This window comes from Balaenoptera borealis, assembly GCF_965194805.1.
Source record: "Balaenoptera borealis genome assembly, chromosome: X".
Taxonomy (NCBI): domain Eukaryota; kingdom Metazoa; phylum Chordata; class Mammalia; order Artiodactyla; family Balaenopteridae; genus Balaenoptera; species Balaenoptera borealis.
Window position 1 is genome coordinate 15,003,377 of NC_138881.1, and position 20,767 is coordinate 15,024,143.

Sequence of the window (20,767 nt, forward strand, 5' to 3'; positions counted from 1 at the left end):
TTTAGGATTCTCTATGTGTAGTATCATGTCATCTGCAGACAGTGACAGTTTTACTTCTTCTTTTCCAATTTCTATTCCTTTTATTTCTTTTTCTTCTCTGATTGCCGTGGCTAGGACCTCCAAAACTATGTTGAATAACAGTGGTGAGAGTGGACATCCTTGTCTTGTTCCTGACCGTAGAGGAAATGCTTTCAGTTTTTCACCATTGAGAATGATGTTTGCTGTGGGTTTGTCATATATGGCCTTTATTATGTTGAGATAGGTTCCCTCTATGCCCACTTTCTGGAGAGTTTTTATCATAAATGGGTGTTGAATTTTGTCAGAAGGTTTTTGTGCATCTATTGAGATGATCATATGGCTTTTATTCTTCAATTTGTTAATATGGTGTATTGATTGATTTGCATATATTGAAGAATCCTTGCATCCCTGGGATAAATCCCACTTGATCATGGTGTATGATCCTTTTAATGTGTTGTTGGATTCTGTTTGCTAGTATTTTGTTGAGGATTTTTGCATCTATATTCATCAGTGATATTGGTCTGTAGTTTTCTTTTTTTGTAGTATCTTTGTCTGGTTTTGGTATCAGGGTGATGGTGGCCTCACAGAATGAGTTTGGGAGTGTTCCTTCCTCTGCAATTTTTTGGAAGAGTTTGAGAAGGATGGGTGTTAGCTCTTCTCTAAATGTTTGATAGAATTCACCTGTGAAGCCATCTGGTCCTGGACTTTTGTTTGTTGGAAGATTTTTAATCACAGCTTCAATTTCATTACTTGTGATAGGTCTGTTCATATTTTCTATTTCTTCCTGGTTCAGTCTTGGAAGGTTATACCTTTCTAAGAATTTGTCCATTTCTTCCAGGTTGTCCATTTTATTGGCATAGAGTTGTTTGTAGCAGTCTCTTAGGATTCTTTGTATTTCTGCGGTGTCTGTTGTAACTTCTCCTTTTTCATATCTAATTTTATTGATTTGAGTCCTCTCCTTCTTTTTCTTGATGAGTCTGGCTAATGGTTTATCAATTTTGTTTACCTTCTCAAAGAACCAGCTTTTAGTTTTATTGATCTCTACTATTGTTTTCTTTGTTTCTATTTCATTTATCTCTGCTCTGATCTTTATGATATCTTTCCTTCTACTAACTTTGGGTTTTGTTTGTTCTTCTTTTTCTAGTTCTTTTAGGTGTAAGGTTAGATTGTTTATTTGAGATGTTTGTTGTTTCTTGAGGTAGGTTGTATAGCTATAAACTTCCCTCTTAGAACTGCTTTTGCTGCATACCATAGATTTGGATCATTGTGTTTTCATTGTCTTTTGTCTCTAGGTATTTTTTGATTTCCTCTTTGATTTCTTCAGTGATCTCTTGGTTATTCAGTAATGCAGTGTTTAGCCTCCATGTGTTTGTATTTTTTACAGATCTTTTCCTGTAATTGATATCTAGTCTCATAGCGTTGTGGTTTGAAAAGATACTTGATAGGATTTCAATTTTCTTAAATTTACCAAGACTTGATTTGTGACCCCAGATATGATCTATCTGGAGAATGTTCCATGAGCACTTGAGAAGAAAGTGTATTCTGTTGTTTTTGGATGGAATGTCCTATAAATATCAATTAAATCTATCTTGCTTAATGTATCATTTAAAGCTTGTGTTTCCTTATTTATTTTCATTTTGGATGATCTGTCCATTGGTGACAGTGGGGTGTTAAAGGCCCCTACTACGATTGTGTTACTGTGGATTTCCTCTTTTATAGCTGTTAGCAGGTGCGTTATGTATTGAGTTGCTCCTATGTTGGGCACATAAATATTTACAATTGTTATATCTTCTTCTTGGATTGATCCCTTGATCATTATGTAGTGTCTTTCTTTGCCTCTTGTAATAGTCTTTATTTTAAAGTCTATTTTATCTGATATGAGTACTGCTGCTCCTGCTTTCTTTTGATTTCCATTTGCATGGAATATCTTTTCCCATCCCCTCACTTTCAGTCTGTATGTGTCTCTAGGTCTGAAGTGGGTCTCTTGTAGACAGCATATATATGGGTCTTGTTTTTGTATCCATTCAGCGAGCCTGTGTCTTTTGGTTGGAGCATTTAATCCATTCACGTTTAAGGTAATTATGGATATGTATGATCCTATGACCATTTTCTTAATTGTTTTGGGGTTTTTTTGTAGGTCCTTTTCTTCTCTTGTGTTTCCCACTTAGAGAAGTTCCTTTAGCATTTGTTGTAGAGCTGGTTTGGTGGTGCTGAATTCTCTTAGCTTTTGCTTGTCTGTAAAGCTTTTGATTTCTCTATCGAATCTGAATGAGATCCTTGCCAGGTAGAGTAATCTTGGTTGTAGGTTCTTCCCTTTCATCACTTTAAATATATCATGCCACTCCCTTCTGGCTTGTAGAGTTTCTGCTGAGAGATCAGCTGTTAACCTTATGGGAGTTCCCTTGTATGTTATTTGTCATTTCATCACTCCAGCCAAAGTCCCAGTTTTAGCTCTGAGTGGACCAATTTGGGTCTTGTGTTCATCCCTGAACCAATCACTGTGGCTTCAGGAATGAAACACTTTGATTTTCCAGGCTTCATACATGTGTCCTCCACCTTGATCTCAAGGGGGTAGAGCCAGCCCCAAACAAACTATATGGACTAAGACTGAGATGCTATTCCCAGTGGAAGAGAAAGTAGACTGGCAGGCACAAATCGCAAACTTCCACTAAAACTAGACATAAGATAGGGGTGCCCAGAAAGTCTAGAGCACCTTCCTTAAAAGGGTGGTAAATATGGAATCCCCATCTTACCTAAAGCTTTTTCTTCTATCACACACCACAAATCTCTTTCTAGCTCTAAGGCAGTGATTTTCAAAACTTTGAACCTCTTCCTCCAGCAAAAAATAAAACTTTTATTAAGAAGTAGTCTAGGGCTTCCCTGGTGGCGCAGTGGTTGAGAATCTGCCTGCTAATGCAGGGGACACGGGTTCGAGCCCTGGTCTGGGAAGATCCCACATGCCGCGGAGCACCTGGGCCCGTGAGCCACAATTACTGAGCCTGCGCGTCTGGAGCCTGTGCTCTGCAGCAAGAGAGGCCGCGATAGTGAGAGGCCCGCGCACTGCGATGAAGAGTGGGCCCCACTTGCCGCAACTAGAGAAAGCCCTCGCACAGAAACGAAGACCCAACACAGCCATAAATAAATAAATAAATAAATAACAAAAGTGATTGTTTAAAAAAAAAAGTAGTCTATATATGAACTGAAACAAACATTTCAACAAACCAATTTACTTTTTACTAACTGCAGTGTACTCTGATAGTTTCTATTCTATTGTATTCCATTCCATTCTATTCTAATTTATTCCATTATATTCCTTCCTTTCCACTCCATTCCATTTCATTCTGTTATTTTTATTAGTCAGGACAATGCTTGCTAGGCTCTGAAGCCCTAAATCTCAATGGCTTAACAAAATAAAAGTTTATTTCTTGCTCATGTCCTAGCCCAATGCAGATTAGGCAGCTCTACTTAGTGGCTTCCTTCCCCCTCCAGGGATCAAGGCTCTTTCCATATTATGATGCCACCATCTTTAACACAGGATTGTGGTAGAAAGGAGCGAGAGGGGGAGAGAGACAGAGACAGAGACACACACACACACACACACACACAGAGTCATCCAGGGGATTTCATGGCTTATCTCACTTTTGTCTACACTCCACGGCCATAGTTACAAGGCTCCAACCTAACTGTAAGGGCCACAGAGAAACATAGTCTGAGCACCCAAGGAAGAGCAAGTGGGATTGATGAGCACCCAGACAGTATATGCCACACTCTTCTATTTTAGTTTGCTAAGAAAGAGGAAATGCTGGTTCTGTCTGACCCACTCCATGGGAGTCAGGACTCTGTAATGGTTGCAAAGCCTTAATTGGAAAAACCTTGCCCTAGCAGCCTGCATTAATGTTTTTCCTCCTTGTGGACTAAACCTTCCTCACTTCTGCCTTTCTAGTCTCATTCCAAGCCACCTGACTTCTTCGTCCCTGATGAGGAGACCCTGACCACCTTTCCGACCACCTTCCTCCCCATCCCCACCTCCAAATCTGTCCCTGACTTTGCCTGAGAACCGTCTGCCTCACATCCCAGACTCCTTGAAGGAGTCTGTGGCTGCTGTAGCAGCCATGGCTCCTGTCCCCTGCCTCAAGCTGTCCTCCATCTCTCTCCACCCATCTGTCTACTTTCTTACCCTGGCCAGCCCTGGGACCTGTGGTGAGCAGGCTTTTCTTCCATTTCCTGTCCTGAGATAGTAAATGAGACCAGGTTCTGCGGGGCAGCTAATGGTCTCTGGAACTCTGGGGCTCTGCCTAGGTCAGGACTGAAGTAATTGAGCCAGCCAGGCATGTAATAAGATAGCTCTCCCTGCTCCCTCCCCCAGCGCCCCCCACTACTGCGGTGAGTGGCCATGGAATCTGATTCTAGCAGCATCTTTATCTCCGCAATAGGCCTCAGGGTTCATTATCTAAAAAGCATTGGCTGTTAGCAAAGTAGCAATTCCATTACCATAGAGGAGAGTTGTCCCTTTAAAACCAAGCATCGGGGTGGAGGCCAGGCTCTTGGGTTCCCCAATTATAAGGCTCTCTGGTTCTGGAAGAATTGCAGGCTTACTGCTGCTCAAGTTGAAAACAATTTTAGTCAATGTTTAAATGGTGCTTACTGTGTGCTAGACACGGTTCCAGGTGCTTTACAATATTAACTCAGTTAAGCCTCTCACAAATTCTACAGATGAGAAAACTGAAGCTCAGAGAGGGCAAGGATATGCCCAATGTCACACAGCTAAAAAAGAGTAGAGCCAAGATTCAACTTAGGCAACCTGTTTCCAGAAACTGCCTTCTCAACCACTAGGTTATACTCTTCCCATGAGAATGATTTTTATTTGTATATAATATTTATATGCTGCTTACAGTTCTTGAAATGCTTTCACATACTTTACTGACCCTCACAAGAACCCTGCGATCTAGACAGTATGATGAGAAGGAGGCTCCTACTTTACCATGGAGAAAATTGATATGCTTTAGAGCTAGCTTGAACCATCTTCCAAGGGCCAACTGTTAAATTTTCAGGAATTTTGGGAGCCCGTTATAAATGATGGTCATTATTTAAAATGAAATTATAGAAATTTACAATTAGATAAATTATATTCAAACAAAGGTAATAAATACTCAAAACTCATCACTTCCTAATCCATTTACGACATTTCACTCTTATCCTGGCACTTGAGCTTACCTGTATCTCTCCTACATGTGTAGGGGGGAAAGCACGTATCATAGGGTGCCACCCAGCAACTCTTCCCAACTCCACATCGAGTGACATCACAGTGGTAGCTTGAAGTCAGCCACAGTGGTAGTATTTACACTAGGGAAATCAGCAAATTCTATAAAGGAGTCCCTTCTCTGCCCTTCTTCCCCGAAGGGAGATGGTTGTTAAATATTTACCAGAGATGGGCTTCCCTGGTGGCGCAGTGGTTGAGAATCTGCCTGCCAAGGCAGGGGACACGGGTTCGAGCCCTGGTCTGGGAAGATCCCACATGCCACGGAGCAACTAGGCCCGTGAGCCACAACTGCTGAGCCTGCGCGTCTGGAGCCTGTGCTCCGCAACAAGAGAGGCCGCGATAGTGAGAGGACCGTGCACTGCGATGAAGAGTGGCCCCTGCTCGCCGCAACTAGAGAAAGCCCTCGCACAGAAACGAAGACCCAACACAGCCAAAAATAAATAAATAGTAAAAAATAAATTAAAAAAAAATTTACCAGAGCATCCCTATTCCCATGAGTCTGACCATCTCTGCTCCATGAATGTCTCAGGTGTGTGCTTAATGTGACTTATTTTCCTGTCCTTCTCTGGAGATACTATTGTATCTCCAAGGCCTAACATGGTCTCCTTCCTCTCAAGTTCCTTATCAAGACCTCAGTCCAGTCTCCTGCGTATCTCTCTGCCCTTTCTCTTTTTGACTCCCACTTTCCAGAAGGACCTTCCCAAGCAGCCCACAGCTGCCCACACTTGGCCTGAGTCCTCTGATATCCAGCCAAACCCGTGGCCCTCATTCCTGCCAGGGCCAAGCTCTACGTTCATTACAACTTCCAGGCACAAACACCCACTCACCCTCCTGTTTTCCTTCTCAGGCGCTGGAGTCAGTGAGGCCCGAAAATGTTCCTGCCTGAAAATGTTCTCTCCCACGATCCGCCTGAGCCGGGCGGGCCAGGGATGGTTAGCTTCTCTGTGTGTGTTCCCTGGGAGCCCGCTGCAGATCAAAGAATGGTCCTTCCCTAGTCTTAATGCAGAACACCCCTAACCATGCCAAACGCTCCTGCTTGGCAGCCTGGGCCCTGACTTATGGGCATTCATGGGGGCAGGGATGTTAGTGAACCAACTGACACCTAATAAGCATGAAATATGCTTATGTATCTTCATTCTCTATGAAATGCAGTTAGATTTTTTTTTCAGTTAAGGATTCCCTTTCATTCACTAGTTCCTTTGCAGCCCCGTGGACTTGTGAGAATTCTAGAACATTATCATAATATATGAATATAGGTAGGGCTCATTACATGCCAGGCACTGTCATAACTGCTTGAATAATCCGAAGAGGTAGGTACGATTATGACCTCCATTTGAAAGATGAGAAAAATGAGGCACAGAGAGGTTAAGTGACTTGCCCAAGGTCACACAGCTTATAAAGGCAAAGCCAGTTCTTGAACCCAAGTGGTCTGGCTTGGAAGTATATGCTTTTAATGGCTATGCTGAAGTGATCTTAAATCTACCTGGTGGTTCTCCCTCTAGGCTTTGACAGCATTCTGTTTATACTGGGGTTAAGAACTTACCGCATTTTATTGTTATTATCTGTCTACAAGTTTGTCTACACCCACTCTGGTTCTTCACCTTAAACCCCTTGAGGAAAGGAATCATGTCTTACTTTTATTTTTGTCCAGGATTCAGGGCAGAGTCTAGTATGTGTTAAGTGCTCACCAAATGTTAGTTAAAATGAACGACCCTCCTTGCTTTCAAGATGAGGAAACTCATCACTCTCAACTGAGACCCAGAGATCTGATAAAGAAGATGACAGAGGCCAGGCAAGAACCCAGGTCACCTGGCCCCCAGTCTGGCACTTGTTCTGCCCTGCTTCTCTGTTCCTGTTAGCTTGGGGGGTTGGGGACCAGGTTATGGGGACCTAGAGCAGGCTAGCACTGCCCACCCACCATATTGGAACACTGGTCCATGGCTCCTCCCAGAAAGAGTGTGCATGTCCCAAACCCACCCCCAGGACAGACAGAAAAGATGAATGACCATTGCTGTGCTGATCACTCCCTGCTGGCACAGGTGGACACAGCTAGCACTGGAAGCCAGCCTCCAGCCTCATCTGATAAGATATACAGATGCCCAGAGGACCGAAGATTTAAGAATGAAATCCAGAGTCTCATCATTCACTTTATGTGCATCAGGACTATTCTAACCCAAATCTTGTCAAGGAAAAGGCAGAGAGATCCCGCCACCACTACTAACACACACACACACACACAAACACACACACACACAAACACACACACACACTTTGTCAGAGTCTCCTAACACAGGCAGAGATTACCTGAATTTCATCCACCTTTTTTTTGAAGCTTTGGATTTCAACTGGCTGTTTTCATCCTTATCCTTAGGTGTAGAGAAAAAAACTTCAGTTTAAGCTAATTGCAAATAGCCAGAAAAAGAAAAGGGGGGCAGGTTCTGTGTTATTTTACAATGCATAAACAAATGACAAGTAAAAAAGATAATACCAGGGATTTCTAAAATTCCATTAACCTCTGGGATATCACAAGGTCTGTGTAATTCATAGGAACTATACAATGAAATGTTGATAGTGTCACTAAGGTCCTGGCAAAGCTTGAAGCACCTTTGACAGATCAAAGAAAAAATAAAACATTATTCCATTTAGGTGCAGTGTTATGGATAACTTGGCATTATAGTTCTTTGGAAATGATTAACTCCATGTGGTATTGATGGTAACAATCCATTTTCTGGCATAATGAATTAGGCATTCCTCCATTGTTCCGTAGCTTGGCTTCATTCTGGGTATATATATCAATGGTGACTTTTTTTTTATACCTTTCAGTTTCACACACACACAAAATAAAAACACGCCCCATAGGCTGCCAGAGAGAGAACACGAGCTCAAAGCTGATTTATTTGTATCACCCTGAGTAACCTATTTCCTACCTGAGACATGAAACCACATCAAGGGGGGAACCGTTTTTTATTTCTATGAACTGGGAGGGAAATTGCTACTCTTCAAGCTGGAAACTCTGAAACCTTTGCTGAAAAGTGTCCATTTTTATCTAACACTTTCTCCTTCTGAAAAGCCCTTGTTTTTAAGGAATAATTCTTCCAACAAAGACTCGCCCATCAGGCATCCCACTCATGATTAGTTAATCTGTGAAAATGAGAAACAACCTCTAAGTGGCCGATATACTTTAGCAGCAAGAGATAATCACAGCCATCCCCTAATTTCTGAAACTCATGATTGTCTTGTGACTCTGGGATTTTTAAACTGCAGGAACACCAATGGAAACGAGGTAAAAAGAAGAGTCAGCTAGTGTGATATCTTGATTAAATTCCGTTGTAGTGTCCCTGTGTTCGGTTTGTTTTGTTTTGTTTCGTTTGTTTGTTTTTTAATAAGGAGCTGCCTCTGAGAGCGCTAATCTGTCTTTAACATCATGGCATTTCCTTATAGTACGCTGAACCATCTCCGTGGCATTGAAAAGTGAAATATTTGCTTCAGAAATAAAAAAGATAGGCAATAAAATATAGCTGTAAACAAGCCTTCATGGCTTTATACTTCATAGATAAATACACAGTAAGTTCAAACTAGAATTGAATTCCTAAAGCAATACTCCACTAATCTGTATTCGGGGGTCTCAAGCGTATTATCTGTAATTTACAACCAATTTAAATGGCATTAACAGTCTTCCCCTTCTGGGAATTTAAATTTGCATCCTACCATTGAATTAAACAGTGACTGCATATTTTCTATAGGGGACGGAATGCTCGTTGATGTTGTTTTGAATAATGGAGCATCTATTCATGCACAGGGTGCAATGTGCTCCTTTGTCCTCAATGTAATTGAAGCAAAATGTGAGTTTAAAAGATTTCTCCCCTTAGCCAAAGGTTTGTTGATTGGTGTCTATTCTCATCTACTCAAAATTAAGAAAACAGTCATCTCTCACTGCACTGAAAAATCATTTACCCAAAACAGCCCTGAATGAAGGGAGGTCAAATTTTGCCTAATTTGATCTTTTCAAAGACAGAACAAGATGTCAGAGAATATTGCAGACTAACCTTAGGGGGAATTATATTGTGGAATAACTTACAATTCTTCTCTAGGACCAAGAGAATTAGAAGTGGAGGATAAGGGAAAAGGGAGAATACAGCCTGTTTCCAAAGTAAGAAACTTAAATAACCTTGCTCTCCCACGCTAAACTATACTGAAGCGGGAAGGGAGATTTCTTGCAAATCATAGAATCTGAAGCCTTAGGAATCCAGGGATGGCGAATTCATGTGGGGGTGCTTTCCGTTTCCCATAGTGTGCCCATGGCAGACGTCAGTAATCAATGATAGCCTTCTCTGCCATTGAGTGATGATGGAGCCTCATAAATCAAGTGCTCTGGGTAGCCGATAGCAGTTGATGTGAGTTGGCACTGTCTGCCATTTCAGTTAATCTACCTATCTCATTTAATAGATGGTTCTAAAAAGACGGAGTGCCCCTCCAAAGGTCTCAGAGCTGGCCATTGGCAGACCAGTAAGTGCTCAATAATTACTTTCTTTAACTGAATGAATGAATAAGAGAGATACAAACTGTTAAACCTTTATCATAATGGGAAAGAAGTTCCTTCTTTGGAGTAAATAATCCTCTGACCCAGCTGGACATAATTAGACAAGGTCCAAAATTTTAGCATCTGTTTACCAACGCTTTTATTCAGTGATAGAGAAAATCACATATATCAATAATATCAACAAGAACTAAGCATTTAAGAGAAGAAATGGTTTTCAAAGACTTTAAAGCCCTTTGGAAATATCTATTAATATATAACCGATATGCAATTGCAAATTATTATTCAACAAAGAGGTAACTGAAGAACTCACTCTGTTGAATTTGAAATAAGATCATATTGAAAAACTGAATAATTCAGACTTTTCAAGAATTGAAATGGGATTTTCTGTTTATTACTCTTTTTAGTATTCTAGTGTATTTCCCTTAAAGAAGTAAAAGACTAAGTGTTCCTGACACTTGTCTAGAGAGTATCAAAGTTCTGTGATATTAAATGTCAGCCCTTTTGCTTTACAATCTTTACATGTTCAGGATTTGAAATGACGAAAAATATAAAAGTTCAACTGTCCCACATTCTTAACCTAAGTATATCCCAGTGGTTCAGGCAGGGACACTTCTGCCCCCCAAGGGACATTTGGCAATGTCTAGAGACATTTTTGGCTGTCACATCTGGGGCTAGGGGGTGTTACTTACATCTATGGGTGGAGGCCAGGGATGCTGCTGAACATCCTACAGTGCACAGAACAGCCCCCAACAATGGAGAGTTATCCAGCCCAAAACGTCAATAGTGCCAAGGTGGAGAAACCCTGGTCTATCCCCTCTACCCAGGACTGTTCGTATCCATTCATCCACACGCTGAGTTTAGAATGTACTGATCTGTGGCAAGGAGAACATTTAACTGTAGGTACCAGAATATTTTATTTCTCTCTTTTTTCTTAAGATATCCAGTTTTCTTACGCTGAGGGAAAGGTAACAACGGAGGTTCCTCTTGTTTGCCTTCTCCTGGAGCCAAACTAAGGATTAGCTCAGGTAGCTCAATTCTGGGATTTTCAAGAGCACAGAGAAGGATTTCAGGAGCTCCCTAGGGTCCCAGATACACTCTGCTAATGTACTGCACATTAGTCTAATAAAGGCAGGCAGGGGCACGAACTGCCCACTACTGCATAAACCCGAGGATGGCTTCCCTTTGAAGGTTTATGACCAAGTTGTATAGACCAAAGAGTGGAATTTTGTTGTTGTTGTTCCTCTACTAATTCCAGTTCTGCTGCTAACTGGCTTTGTGATCTGGGAGACTGTAAGCACATTGCTGATATTTTCTGCTTCTCAACTCTTCTATCAGTTCTGTGGCACTCATTATGTTCTACTGGAAGATAAAGGGGGATAGTAAAAGCCAAGATGTTTCAAGTGCTATTCGGGGGGGTGGGTAGTGCTTCTAACTCTGTGTCCTGTTTACCCTGTAGCTCCACGGTTCCATGCTTGACACAAAATAAGTGCTTAATGAATAAGTATTGGCAATACTTTGGAAACTATTTGGCAGTATCTACTGAAGCTGAACTGTGACCTAGTAATTATACTCCAAGGTGTGTACCCAAAAGAAATGGGCGCATATGTCCTGCAAAGGACAAGCAGAAGATGGTTCATAGCAGCTTTATTAATAATAGCCAAAAAAATACAAAAAACTCAAGTGTTCATTGGTAGAAGAATGGATAAATAGTGTTCATACAGTGGAATGATATAGTTCAATAAAAAAGATTCAACTATTACACATACAGCTCTCAGCAGAGGGCCTGGTAGTAAGGGATGCTTAGTAATGATAACGACAGTAATAATGATAATGGTAATTATTGAGCATTCACCACATGCCAGGGGCTTTGAGGGGGTTACACATACTAATTCATTTCACCCTCAGAACAAACCTATGGGGTATTTTCTATTTCTATTACCATTTTACAGAAGAGGATAGTGAGGCACGGGGAGGTTAAGTAAAATTCGGTTGAGCTAATCTGAAATACAGGTACATCCTGACCTTTTTTTTTTTTTAAAAAAAGTACCATATATAAAGCAATACTGGGGAAATTAAAAAGCAATGGCCTGCCTTATATTTAGTATGGACATATCTTTTCTCCCCTGTATTTTAGTGCTTTTTTCTAGACCTTTCTGTCTGGTACCTTTTGGCCAATATTGTTTTTCAAAATCCAAAGCCCATGCAGATGCTGCTCTTGTGATTAAAGGCTACCATTTGAAGTGCTCAGTTAGTGGCAACCTGAGGAGGCATTATGCCTTTGATCTGCCTCGCCTGTCCAGCGTCAGGGCCATCTCTGGACTCCCGGAGAGCAGGCAGTCAATGGAAACCTGAGGGTGAAGTTTTGAGGCAGGTCAGGGGGAACTCGGGGACCTCAGCTTCCCTGCCTGGCCTGGCAGAGAATGAAGGCCACACCCCTCCGGGGGTGCGGAGCAGCAAAGGGGTGTTGGAAAGGGCCACTCCTCCCACCAGGCAGTTTGCAGATCTCCACAGTTAATATACCCACGCTTTACAGTGGGTTCGTGGAAATCTCGTTCAGGCTGTAGTATGCTTTGTTGTGCCCCAAGAGTTTATCTGGTTTGGTGTGACAGTGTTGAGAAAATTGGAGTGGGGGAGAGTTACCCAAGTAATGAGCACTGAAGTTGTGTCTCAATTGTTCACATCAAATGCTTCTGCACATTATTTTGGACTCACAAAAATTTCTCCATTAAGAAAGGAAATAATAAATACAGCTGACAAGGGAAGACTCTTTCACTACCACCCTCCTTCCTTCATACTGGGAAAAGCTGCCATTGGTAATGTCAAATTCATCTGCAGGGTGTGTGTGTGTGTGTGTGTGTGTGTGTGTGTGTGAGAGAGAGAGAGAGAGAGAGAGAGAGAGAGAGAGAGAGAGAGAGAAAGAGAGAGAGGGAATATGCGTGGAGAGTTGAAATCACATCCTTGCCGGAAGTTTACTTATGATTTGCTCAAGGTTTATTCCTCAGCCCCATCCCTGAATCTCCATTGGCAGGGTTCTGAGAGGGCAGAGATGGGACTATTGAATCCCTTCATCTGCAGCTCATCTCAGCTCTCAAGGCAGCTGGTGTCTCCCCTCTATAGAGCTGGCACTCACGGATGTTGTTACTTGGGGAGCTGGGAGTTCTGCGAGGTGATAGTGTGAGACCTGCTTTCTTGGGGGCTATTCTGGACAGTGGTTGACAGTAGCTCAAAAATTCAGTAGGTTCAATGCCTTCAACTGGATTTAACTAGCTGTCTTTCATGGGGCCCAAAATAATAAATTGCCACCGCCCCCCAAATTTGTGAAGAATCAATTTGAGAACAGAAGACAGTGAGTTAGTCTTGGAATTCTTGGGACATTGAATAAAAATTCCCTTTCTTTAAGAAAGGCTTCTAGGACTTTTTTTAATTAAAAAATATTTTACATAAGTAAAATTAGTTATTTATTAATAGACTTTTAAAATTATACAAGTAATGGAAGGTCACTGTAAAACTTATAAATTAGAGAAGTAAAAAGAAATTACAACAACACTCAAAGAACCAAAATTTGGCATATAACCTTCCAGTTTCCCCAAATGTATATGTGTATGTTTCTACAATTATTTTTTATGGAATACAAACACACTTAGTATTAGTGATTTGTAACCTGCTTTTTTTTTATTAAATAGTATCACTTGAACATCTTTTCAGGTTAATAAATAAGCTTCTGCACTATTACTTAATACAGTTGCCTAGTATTCCATTGTGTGATGTACTAAAATTAATTTAACCAATCCCCTTTTATGGACATGTTTCTGAAACTGATTATTTCTTGTTTTCCACCATCATAAATAAAACTGTGATGGAAATTCCCTGGTGGTCCAGTGGTTAGGACTCGGCACTTTCACTGCCAAGGGCCCAGGTTCAATCCCTGGTCAGGGAACTAAAATCCTGCAAGGCTCACAGCGCAACAACAACAAAAAAACCCCCAAAACCTGAAGGTCTTTAATTAACTTAATTAACTTCCTTCAATTGTTAAAATATGACTTCACTCATATTTAATAAATAAATAAAACTGTGATGAATAATCCTGTATGCAAATCTTTGTTTACATTCACATATGTTCCCTTAGAAAAACTTGCTAGGATTGTCACTGATGGGGCAAAGGAAATTTTTAAGGCTTTTGATATGTATTACCAAATTGCCTCCAGAAAGGCATACTGGCCCACTCATTCACCACAAGTGTAAGAGAGTGCCTACTCCCAAACACAGTGGGGTTTGTTTAAACAACATTTTTAAAGCCTGTGATTAACTTCCTTTCTATTGCTTTTCGCCTCATCCCGTGATGTCCTTGGCATCTCTCTGTTCTCTACCCACTGCTCTAGTACTGTCAGAGAGCCAAGAGAGAGGGTAGAACCCTAAGCAGAACCCATTAAAGGAACGGGTTTTGGCAAACTCTCAAGGAATTTCAGTTTCATGCTGGAACAAAACAACACAAAGAGCTACCCATTCATTCTGTGCAGGAGGATATTTACATTACGTTTTATAACAGTCATAAATGAAAATGGCATTAATCTGCCAAGTTGTTGTTTTTAAAAGAGAAAAAGGGAGGAGGTGATTGACCTACCAGAGAAAGCCCTATGTCTGTCAGAGCTTTGCTGTGAGTATGATTTTAAATAGCAGGGCAAAGGTGATGAAACCAGCTCAACATCTCTGTCTCTATGGCAACAGCATCCTTGCTCTGAGGCTCTGACATAGCGGCAGGGACCAAAATACACTCCTCATGCACAATTACACTGCAAGTTAGGAGTTTCTTTTTATTCCTTCTAAATGCACAATTTAAAAATATGAGCAAGGAAAGAGAAAGAGCAAATCATGCACAGCTAGAGGAGAGTCTTTAAAATGACTAAGCGAACAAAATGAACATCCAAAGGGCTTGATAAAGTCTGCAGCCTACACTTAATATGTACCGAGATATTGAAAATCTTTCTCATTGGAGAGTAGAAAAAATATCTATGCATGCATGTAAGTGCGTGCATTAACTTTTTAAAATGTCCTTTCCTTAAATTTTTAATACAGGTCAATGTTGCTTTCAGCATATCCACTTAGCTCAGGTTATGATTTAATCAATTAAAGCAGCCACTGAATTTACATAGCTGGAAGCTCCTCATATGCTAAACCCAACAAAACTTCAAAGAAACTGCACTAGCCCTGATTTGTGGAGGGGAAAAGTGGCCCCCTTTAAGGTCAGTAAAAACCTACTGGTCACTAATACATCTTTGAATCCTGCCAAAGTCTACCTTTCTACTTATTTTTAAATAAACTTGAAACTAAAAAAAGTGCAGAATGGTGATTATAAACTATTGGGTACTTTCTGAGCTGGCATCTCTGCTGGCAAGTGAGTAATGTTCAAGAGACCTGGAGTGATGATATAACTACTAAAGCTACTTAACATTTAGTTCTCAGAGAATGTACCTCAATAAATGTTGGGCAAATAAATGAATCAACAAGAATTACCAAGGGAATATGAAATAGACATGTGATAGGTTCCCTATATATGTACTTCCACTGAACATGTCAAGACCATCTAGTTCAGTGGATCTCAACCAGGGACAATTGTGCCTCCCAGGTGACATCTGGCAGTGTCTGGAGACATTTTTGTCACAACTGGGGAAGGGGTCCTACTGGCATCTAGTGGGTGGAGGCCAGGAACGCTGCTTAACATCCTAGAGTATACAGGATAGCCCTCTACAACAAAGAATGATCCAGCACAAAATGTCAGTAATGCTGACGTGGAGAAAACTCTAATCTAGTCTGATTGTCCATGTGGCTACTTTTGGTTCAGAGGGTTCTATGGGTAGATTAAATGGTTTTAAATTCTGTATTCTGTATAAAGGCAAAATTCTTCTTGAACTGGGTATTAGTATTTTCCTCATTGTTTTTATTATCGTATCATTTCACCCTTGCTTTAAACACAATATGTTCTATTTTGTTTTAGGTAAACACTCCTGAAAGTAAAATAAATAAATAAAAATAAAAGCACAGAATTCATTCTTTCGATAAAAACATCTGCAAAGTGGCTGGCACGGAGGAATGCTGAATAAACATTAGCTGCGGTTATTTTCCCATACATTTTTAGCTTGAAAAAACCATATACACAGAATAACGTATTGTGGGTTCACTGCTGAGATAACAAATAAAGAAAACCACTTAGGTACACACTGCCCAACACCTTTGAAACTCCTGTGTGTCTCCTCCCTGATACTATTCTATCCCTCACCTCAGAAAACCATTATTCTACTCTTGTTAATCATGTCCTTGATAGAGATATAGATATATAAATTATTTGGCTTTTCTTGTCCTTGAACTTTATATAAACAGAATCATACTGTGTTTTTGTGCATTGCTCATTTCACTCAATGTTATGTTTTTTTAAAGTTTCTTCATGTTCATGTGTATAGGTATTGTTTATCCATTTTCACTGCTGTATATTATTCTACTGTATGGTTATATCACAATTTATTTATTCATTTTACCAGTGTTGGACATTGCTTTTTCAGTTTTTGCCTATCATAAATAAGGCTGCTATGTACATTGTTATACATCTCCCCTGGGGCACATGCACAAGGGTTTCTTTAGAGTAAAATTAGCAGGCTGAAGGTTTCTGAATGTGAACTTTACAAGGTAATGCCAAATTCTTTTCCAAAATTTTGCTGTACCAATTTGCACACTTACCAACAGTGTATAAGGAATAGTATTGCTCCAAGATACAGAAAAAATCAACAATTGTTATGGTCACTTCTCAATTTTGCATTTTGGTAGGCATGAAATGGTATCTCATTGTGGTATTAATAATTAATTGATTAATTATTAATGAAATAAACAGTTTTTCAATTGTGTATGGGTCATTTGTGTTTCTCTTGCTATAAAATATTTGTTAAAGCCTTTTGCATAATTTTCTATTGGGTTAATATGTATTGTAATAGGCAGACTTCTAAGATGACCTCCAATGATCCCCACTTCCTGATACTCATGCTCTTGTGTAACCCCTCCGCTTGAGTGTGGACTGGACCTAGTGATGTGCTTCCAACAAATGGAATATGTCAAAAGTGATAAGGTGTCCCTTCCAAGATTAGGTTACAAAACATTGTGATTGTGTCTTGCTAGCATGCTCTCTCTTGCTGGCACCCTCTCCTGCCCTCTGGCTTGCTCCCCCGATGAGACCAACTGCCATGTGTGAGAGGCTCTATGGATTGGCCCACGTGTCAAGGAACTGAGGGAGGCCTCCTGCCAACAGCTCATGAGGAACTGAGGCCCTAGTCCAACAACTCGCGAGGAACTGAATCCTGCCAACAACCACATGAGTGTGAGCTTGGAAGTGGATCCTGCCCAGTCAGTCTTTGAGATGACTGCCACCTGCGAGAGGGCCTGAAGCAGAGGATGCTACTAAACCTTGTCCAGATTCCTGACCTACAGAAACCGTGAGATCATAAAGCTGTGTTGCTTTAAACTTCTAAGTGTTGGGGTTATTTGTTACACAGCAATAGAAAACACACACACACATACACACACACACACATACACAAAGATGTGTGTGTTTGTATAAAAAACGGACAACATATACATACAATACATTCTGGATAAGAATTATTTGTTCTAGGACATGGAAGCAACCTAAGTGTCCATCAACAGATGAATGGATAAACAAGATGTGGCACATATATACAATGGAATATTACTCAGCCATAAAAAGAAACAAAATTGAGTTATTTGTAGTGAGGTGGATGGACCTAGAGTCTGTCATACAGAGTGAAGTAAGTCAGAAGGAGAAAAACAAATACCATGTGCTAACACATATATATGGAATCTAAAAAAAAAAAAATGGTTCTGATGAACCTAGGGGCAGGAAACGAATAAAGATGCAGACGTAGAGAATGGACTTGAGGATACGGGGAGGGGTAAGGGTAAGCTGGGATGAAGTGAGAGAGTGGCATGGACATATATACACTACCAAATGTAAAATAGATAGCTAGTGGGAAGCAACCGCATAGCACAGGGAGATCAGCTCGGTGCTTTGTGACCACCTAGAGGGGTGGGATAGGGAGGGTGGGAGGGAGGGAGATGCAAGAGGGAAGAGATATGGGGATATATGTATATGTATAGCTGATTCACTTTGTTATACAGCAGAAACTAACACACCATTGTAAAGCAATTATACTCCAATAAAGATGTTTTAAAAAAAAAGAATTATTTGTTAGTTTTCTAACAAAAAAACTGTTAGAAACAGCATGCCAAATATCTTCATTCAAATTGTGGCTATTTTTTCACTCTATTAATGGTGATTTTTTTATATAAAGAAGTCCTGAAGTTTAATGTAACCAAATGCATCAATCTTTTTCTTTAAAGTTTAAACTTTTTGTGTCTTATTTAAGAAATCATTCCCTACACCCAGGGTGGTCATATCAATATTTTCTTGTTTTCTTCTAAAAGTTTTTAAGGTTTGCCTTTCACATTTAAGTTCTTAATCCATCTGGAATGAATGTTTGTGTATAATAAGGTAAAGGTTCATTTCATATGGTGTGTGGTGAGGTAGGTATTCATTTCCATTCCTTCCCCTTAGGAATAGCAGATTTTCCCACAACCATGTATTGAATAGTTCATTTTTGTCTTCCCAATTTTCAATTATAACTGTCATATCAGGTTTTCATATATGTATGAGTCTGTGTCTGGGGTTTCTTTTCTGTTCCATTGTCTAGCCCTTGTCAAGAGTACACTGTCTTTACTATAGTTACATAACAAGTCATGATATTTGGGGAGTGAAATTTCTCCACCTGCTTTCTCTTCTTTAGGAGCATCTGGGCTATCCTTGGGCATTACTATTCATGTATGTTTTAGAAACAGCATGCCAAGATCAAGCTTGTTGGAATTCCATTGAATTTGTAGATCAATTTGGGGAGAGTAGAATCCTCCTATCTATGAACACAGTATGTTCATAAATGACTTATTTAGGTCTTTAACACCTTTCAATAAAGTTTTATAATTTATTCCATAGAATTCTTATACATTTTTGTTAGATTTATTCTTAGATACCTTATATACTTCTGTTATCATTATAATTGGTATTTTTAAAAAATTCTTTTCCTGATGTGTAAAACTGCTGATGTATAAAAATCAAGTTGACTTTTGTATATTGATGGAAGCTCCAAAATCATAATTATATTCAAGAAAAAAATTGATAGATTTTCCCCTAACTTTCCAGGAAAGCACTTGAGGCATTAAATGAAATAAAACTGTAATTAAATTATAATCACCTTCTAATAATAATTTATATATTTCTACCCCAGAGTGAATTTAGACATTTTTCATTCATTGATACGAAAAAAATTAAACTGTATAATTAAAACTAGATATTCTTTTCTTTATTTCTTCACATTTGACTAATGTTTGAACTTTCTGGTTGTTGGGTTTCCAGCCCCGACTGCTCATCAGCACTGTTTGCTCCTTAGTCTGATGGGCTGGGGTGCTGTGGATTCTTTCTCCTGTCCATATATGATTTCCTTAGATCTATTCCCTACCTCCTCTTGAGGAATTTCCTACTCCCCATAATAGTTAAGGGAAGCTAAGGTACTATAACGAAGAGAACCCAAGCAGCTCTGCCTCCTGGAGTCATTCAGTGACCCAGGTTCCTTCCACTTTGTAGCTTGCCAAACCCCTAGGGGTAAGGGTTCTTAACCTGGGAGGCCCATGGATAGAATTCTGGAGGTTCATGAACTTGGATGGGGGAAAATTACCATTATTTTAACTAACCTTATATGAGTTTCCTACTGCTGCTGTAACAAATTACTACAAACTTAGTGACTTTAAACAACACGAATTTGTTCTCTTACAGTTCTGGAGGTCAGGAGGACACTTGTGATTATGCTTAGGGCTCACCTGAATAATCCAGGATGATCTTCCATCTCAGTATCCTAATCTAATCACATTTGCTGTAAAGTCTCTTTTACCACGTAAGGTAAAAGTCACAGGTTCTGAGGATTAGGACATGGATACCTTTGGGGACCATTATTCAGCCTACCACAAATCCCTAATTGAAACTCAGCATTTCCTTACATTATGAATGTAGACAACAACTCATAATAGTATTAGCAGTACCTGGGACTTTGTCACCAACAGAAATCACAGATACTCTCCATATCATATTACAATTGTTGCAGATATGTTGGATTTAGGGAAGTCATTAGACCCACTACCAGACCTTGTTAGTTGATGCATTACTAAAAATGTACATGTAGTACAATTTCAGACTTGATAAATACAAATTTTTTTTAATCCTATGTTTTTCACCCTATGCATTTAAACTTAAGTCTGAAAGATTCTTCAGCTTCATCAAACTGGCGTAAAACTTAGCATAAAACCTTCCCTAAAGCATTGTCACTACCTGCATGGTTAAAGCTTGTCTGGTTCTAGCCTGGAAGTAGCAAGAAAGCATGGAAGAGCATGGAAAGCATGGTCTAAGCAATGCCTTTAGACCTAGGCACTGAAGGGACACACATTATTTCTACTCACATTCCGTTTTCGAGAACATTAGCCTGCATCAGAATCCCCCGGAGGGCTTGTTAAAATACAGACTGTGGGCCCCAACCCCAGAGTTTCTTGGGTGGGGCCCAAGAACTTGCATTTCTAACCAACTCTCAGATGATGATGATGCTTTGAGAACCACTGGTCTAGAGCATAGTCAGATGGCCACAAATAACTGCAAGGAATGCTAGGAAATGTGTAGCTAGGCAGTTACATTTAAACATACTGTTAGCTGTACAGAGGGGCTCAAATGCAAGAACACGGGAGAGGTATTCAACGTGTCTGGCAACAACTCTATTACTATGGAAGATGGGGAGGATGGATTTTAGTGACCAGATATTAGCCTTCACCACAGTCCCCTACTAGAGTCTATCTAC

General features: G+C 40.1%; 1 protein-coding gene and 1 long non-coding RNA gene across 2 annotated transcripts in view; one reads left to right on the forward strand and one right to left on the reverse strand.

Annotated features, from left to right (window-relative positions):
• LOC309620018 overlaps positions 1–20,767 on the forward strand; it is an 878,206-nt gene that overhangs the window by 676,589 nt on the left and 180,850 nt on the right. The window lies entirely within an intron of this gene.
• The window catches only part of RAI2 (retinoic acid induced 2), a 406,186-nt gene that overhangs the window by 175,625 nt on the left and 209,794 nt on the right, over positions 1–20,767 (reverse strand). The gene's annotated exons all lie outside the window — the stretch shown is intronic.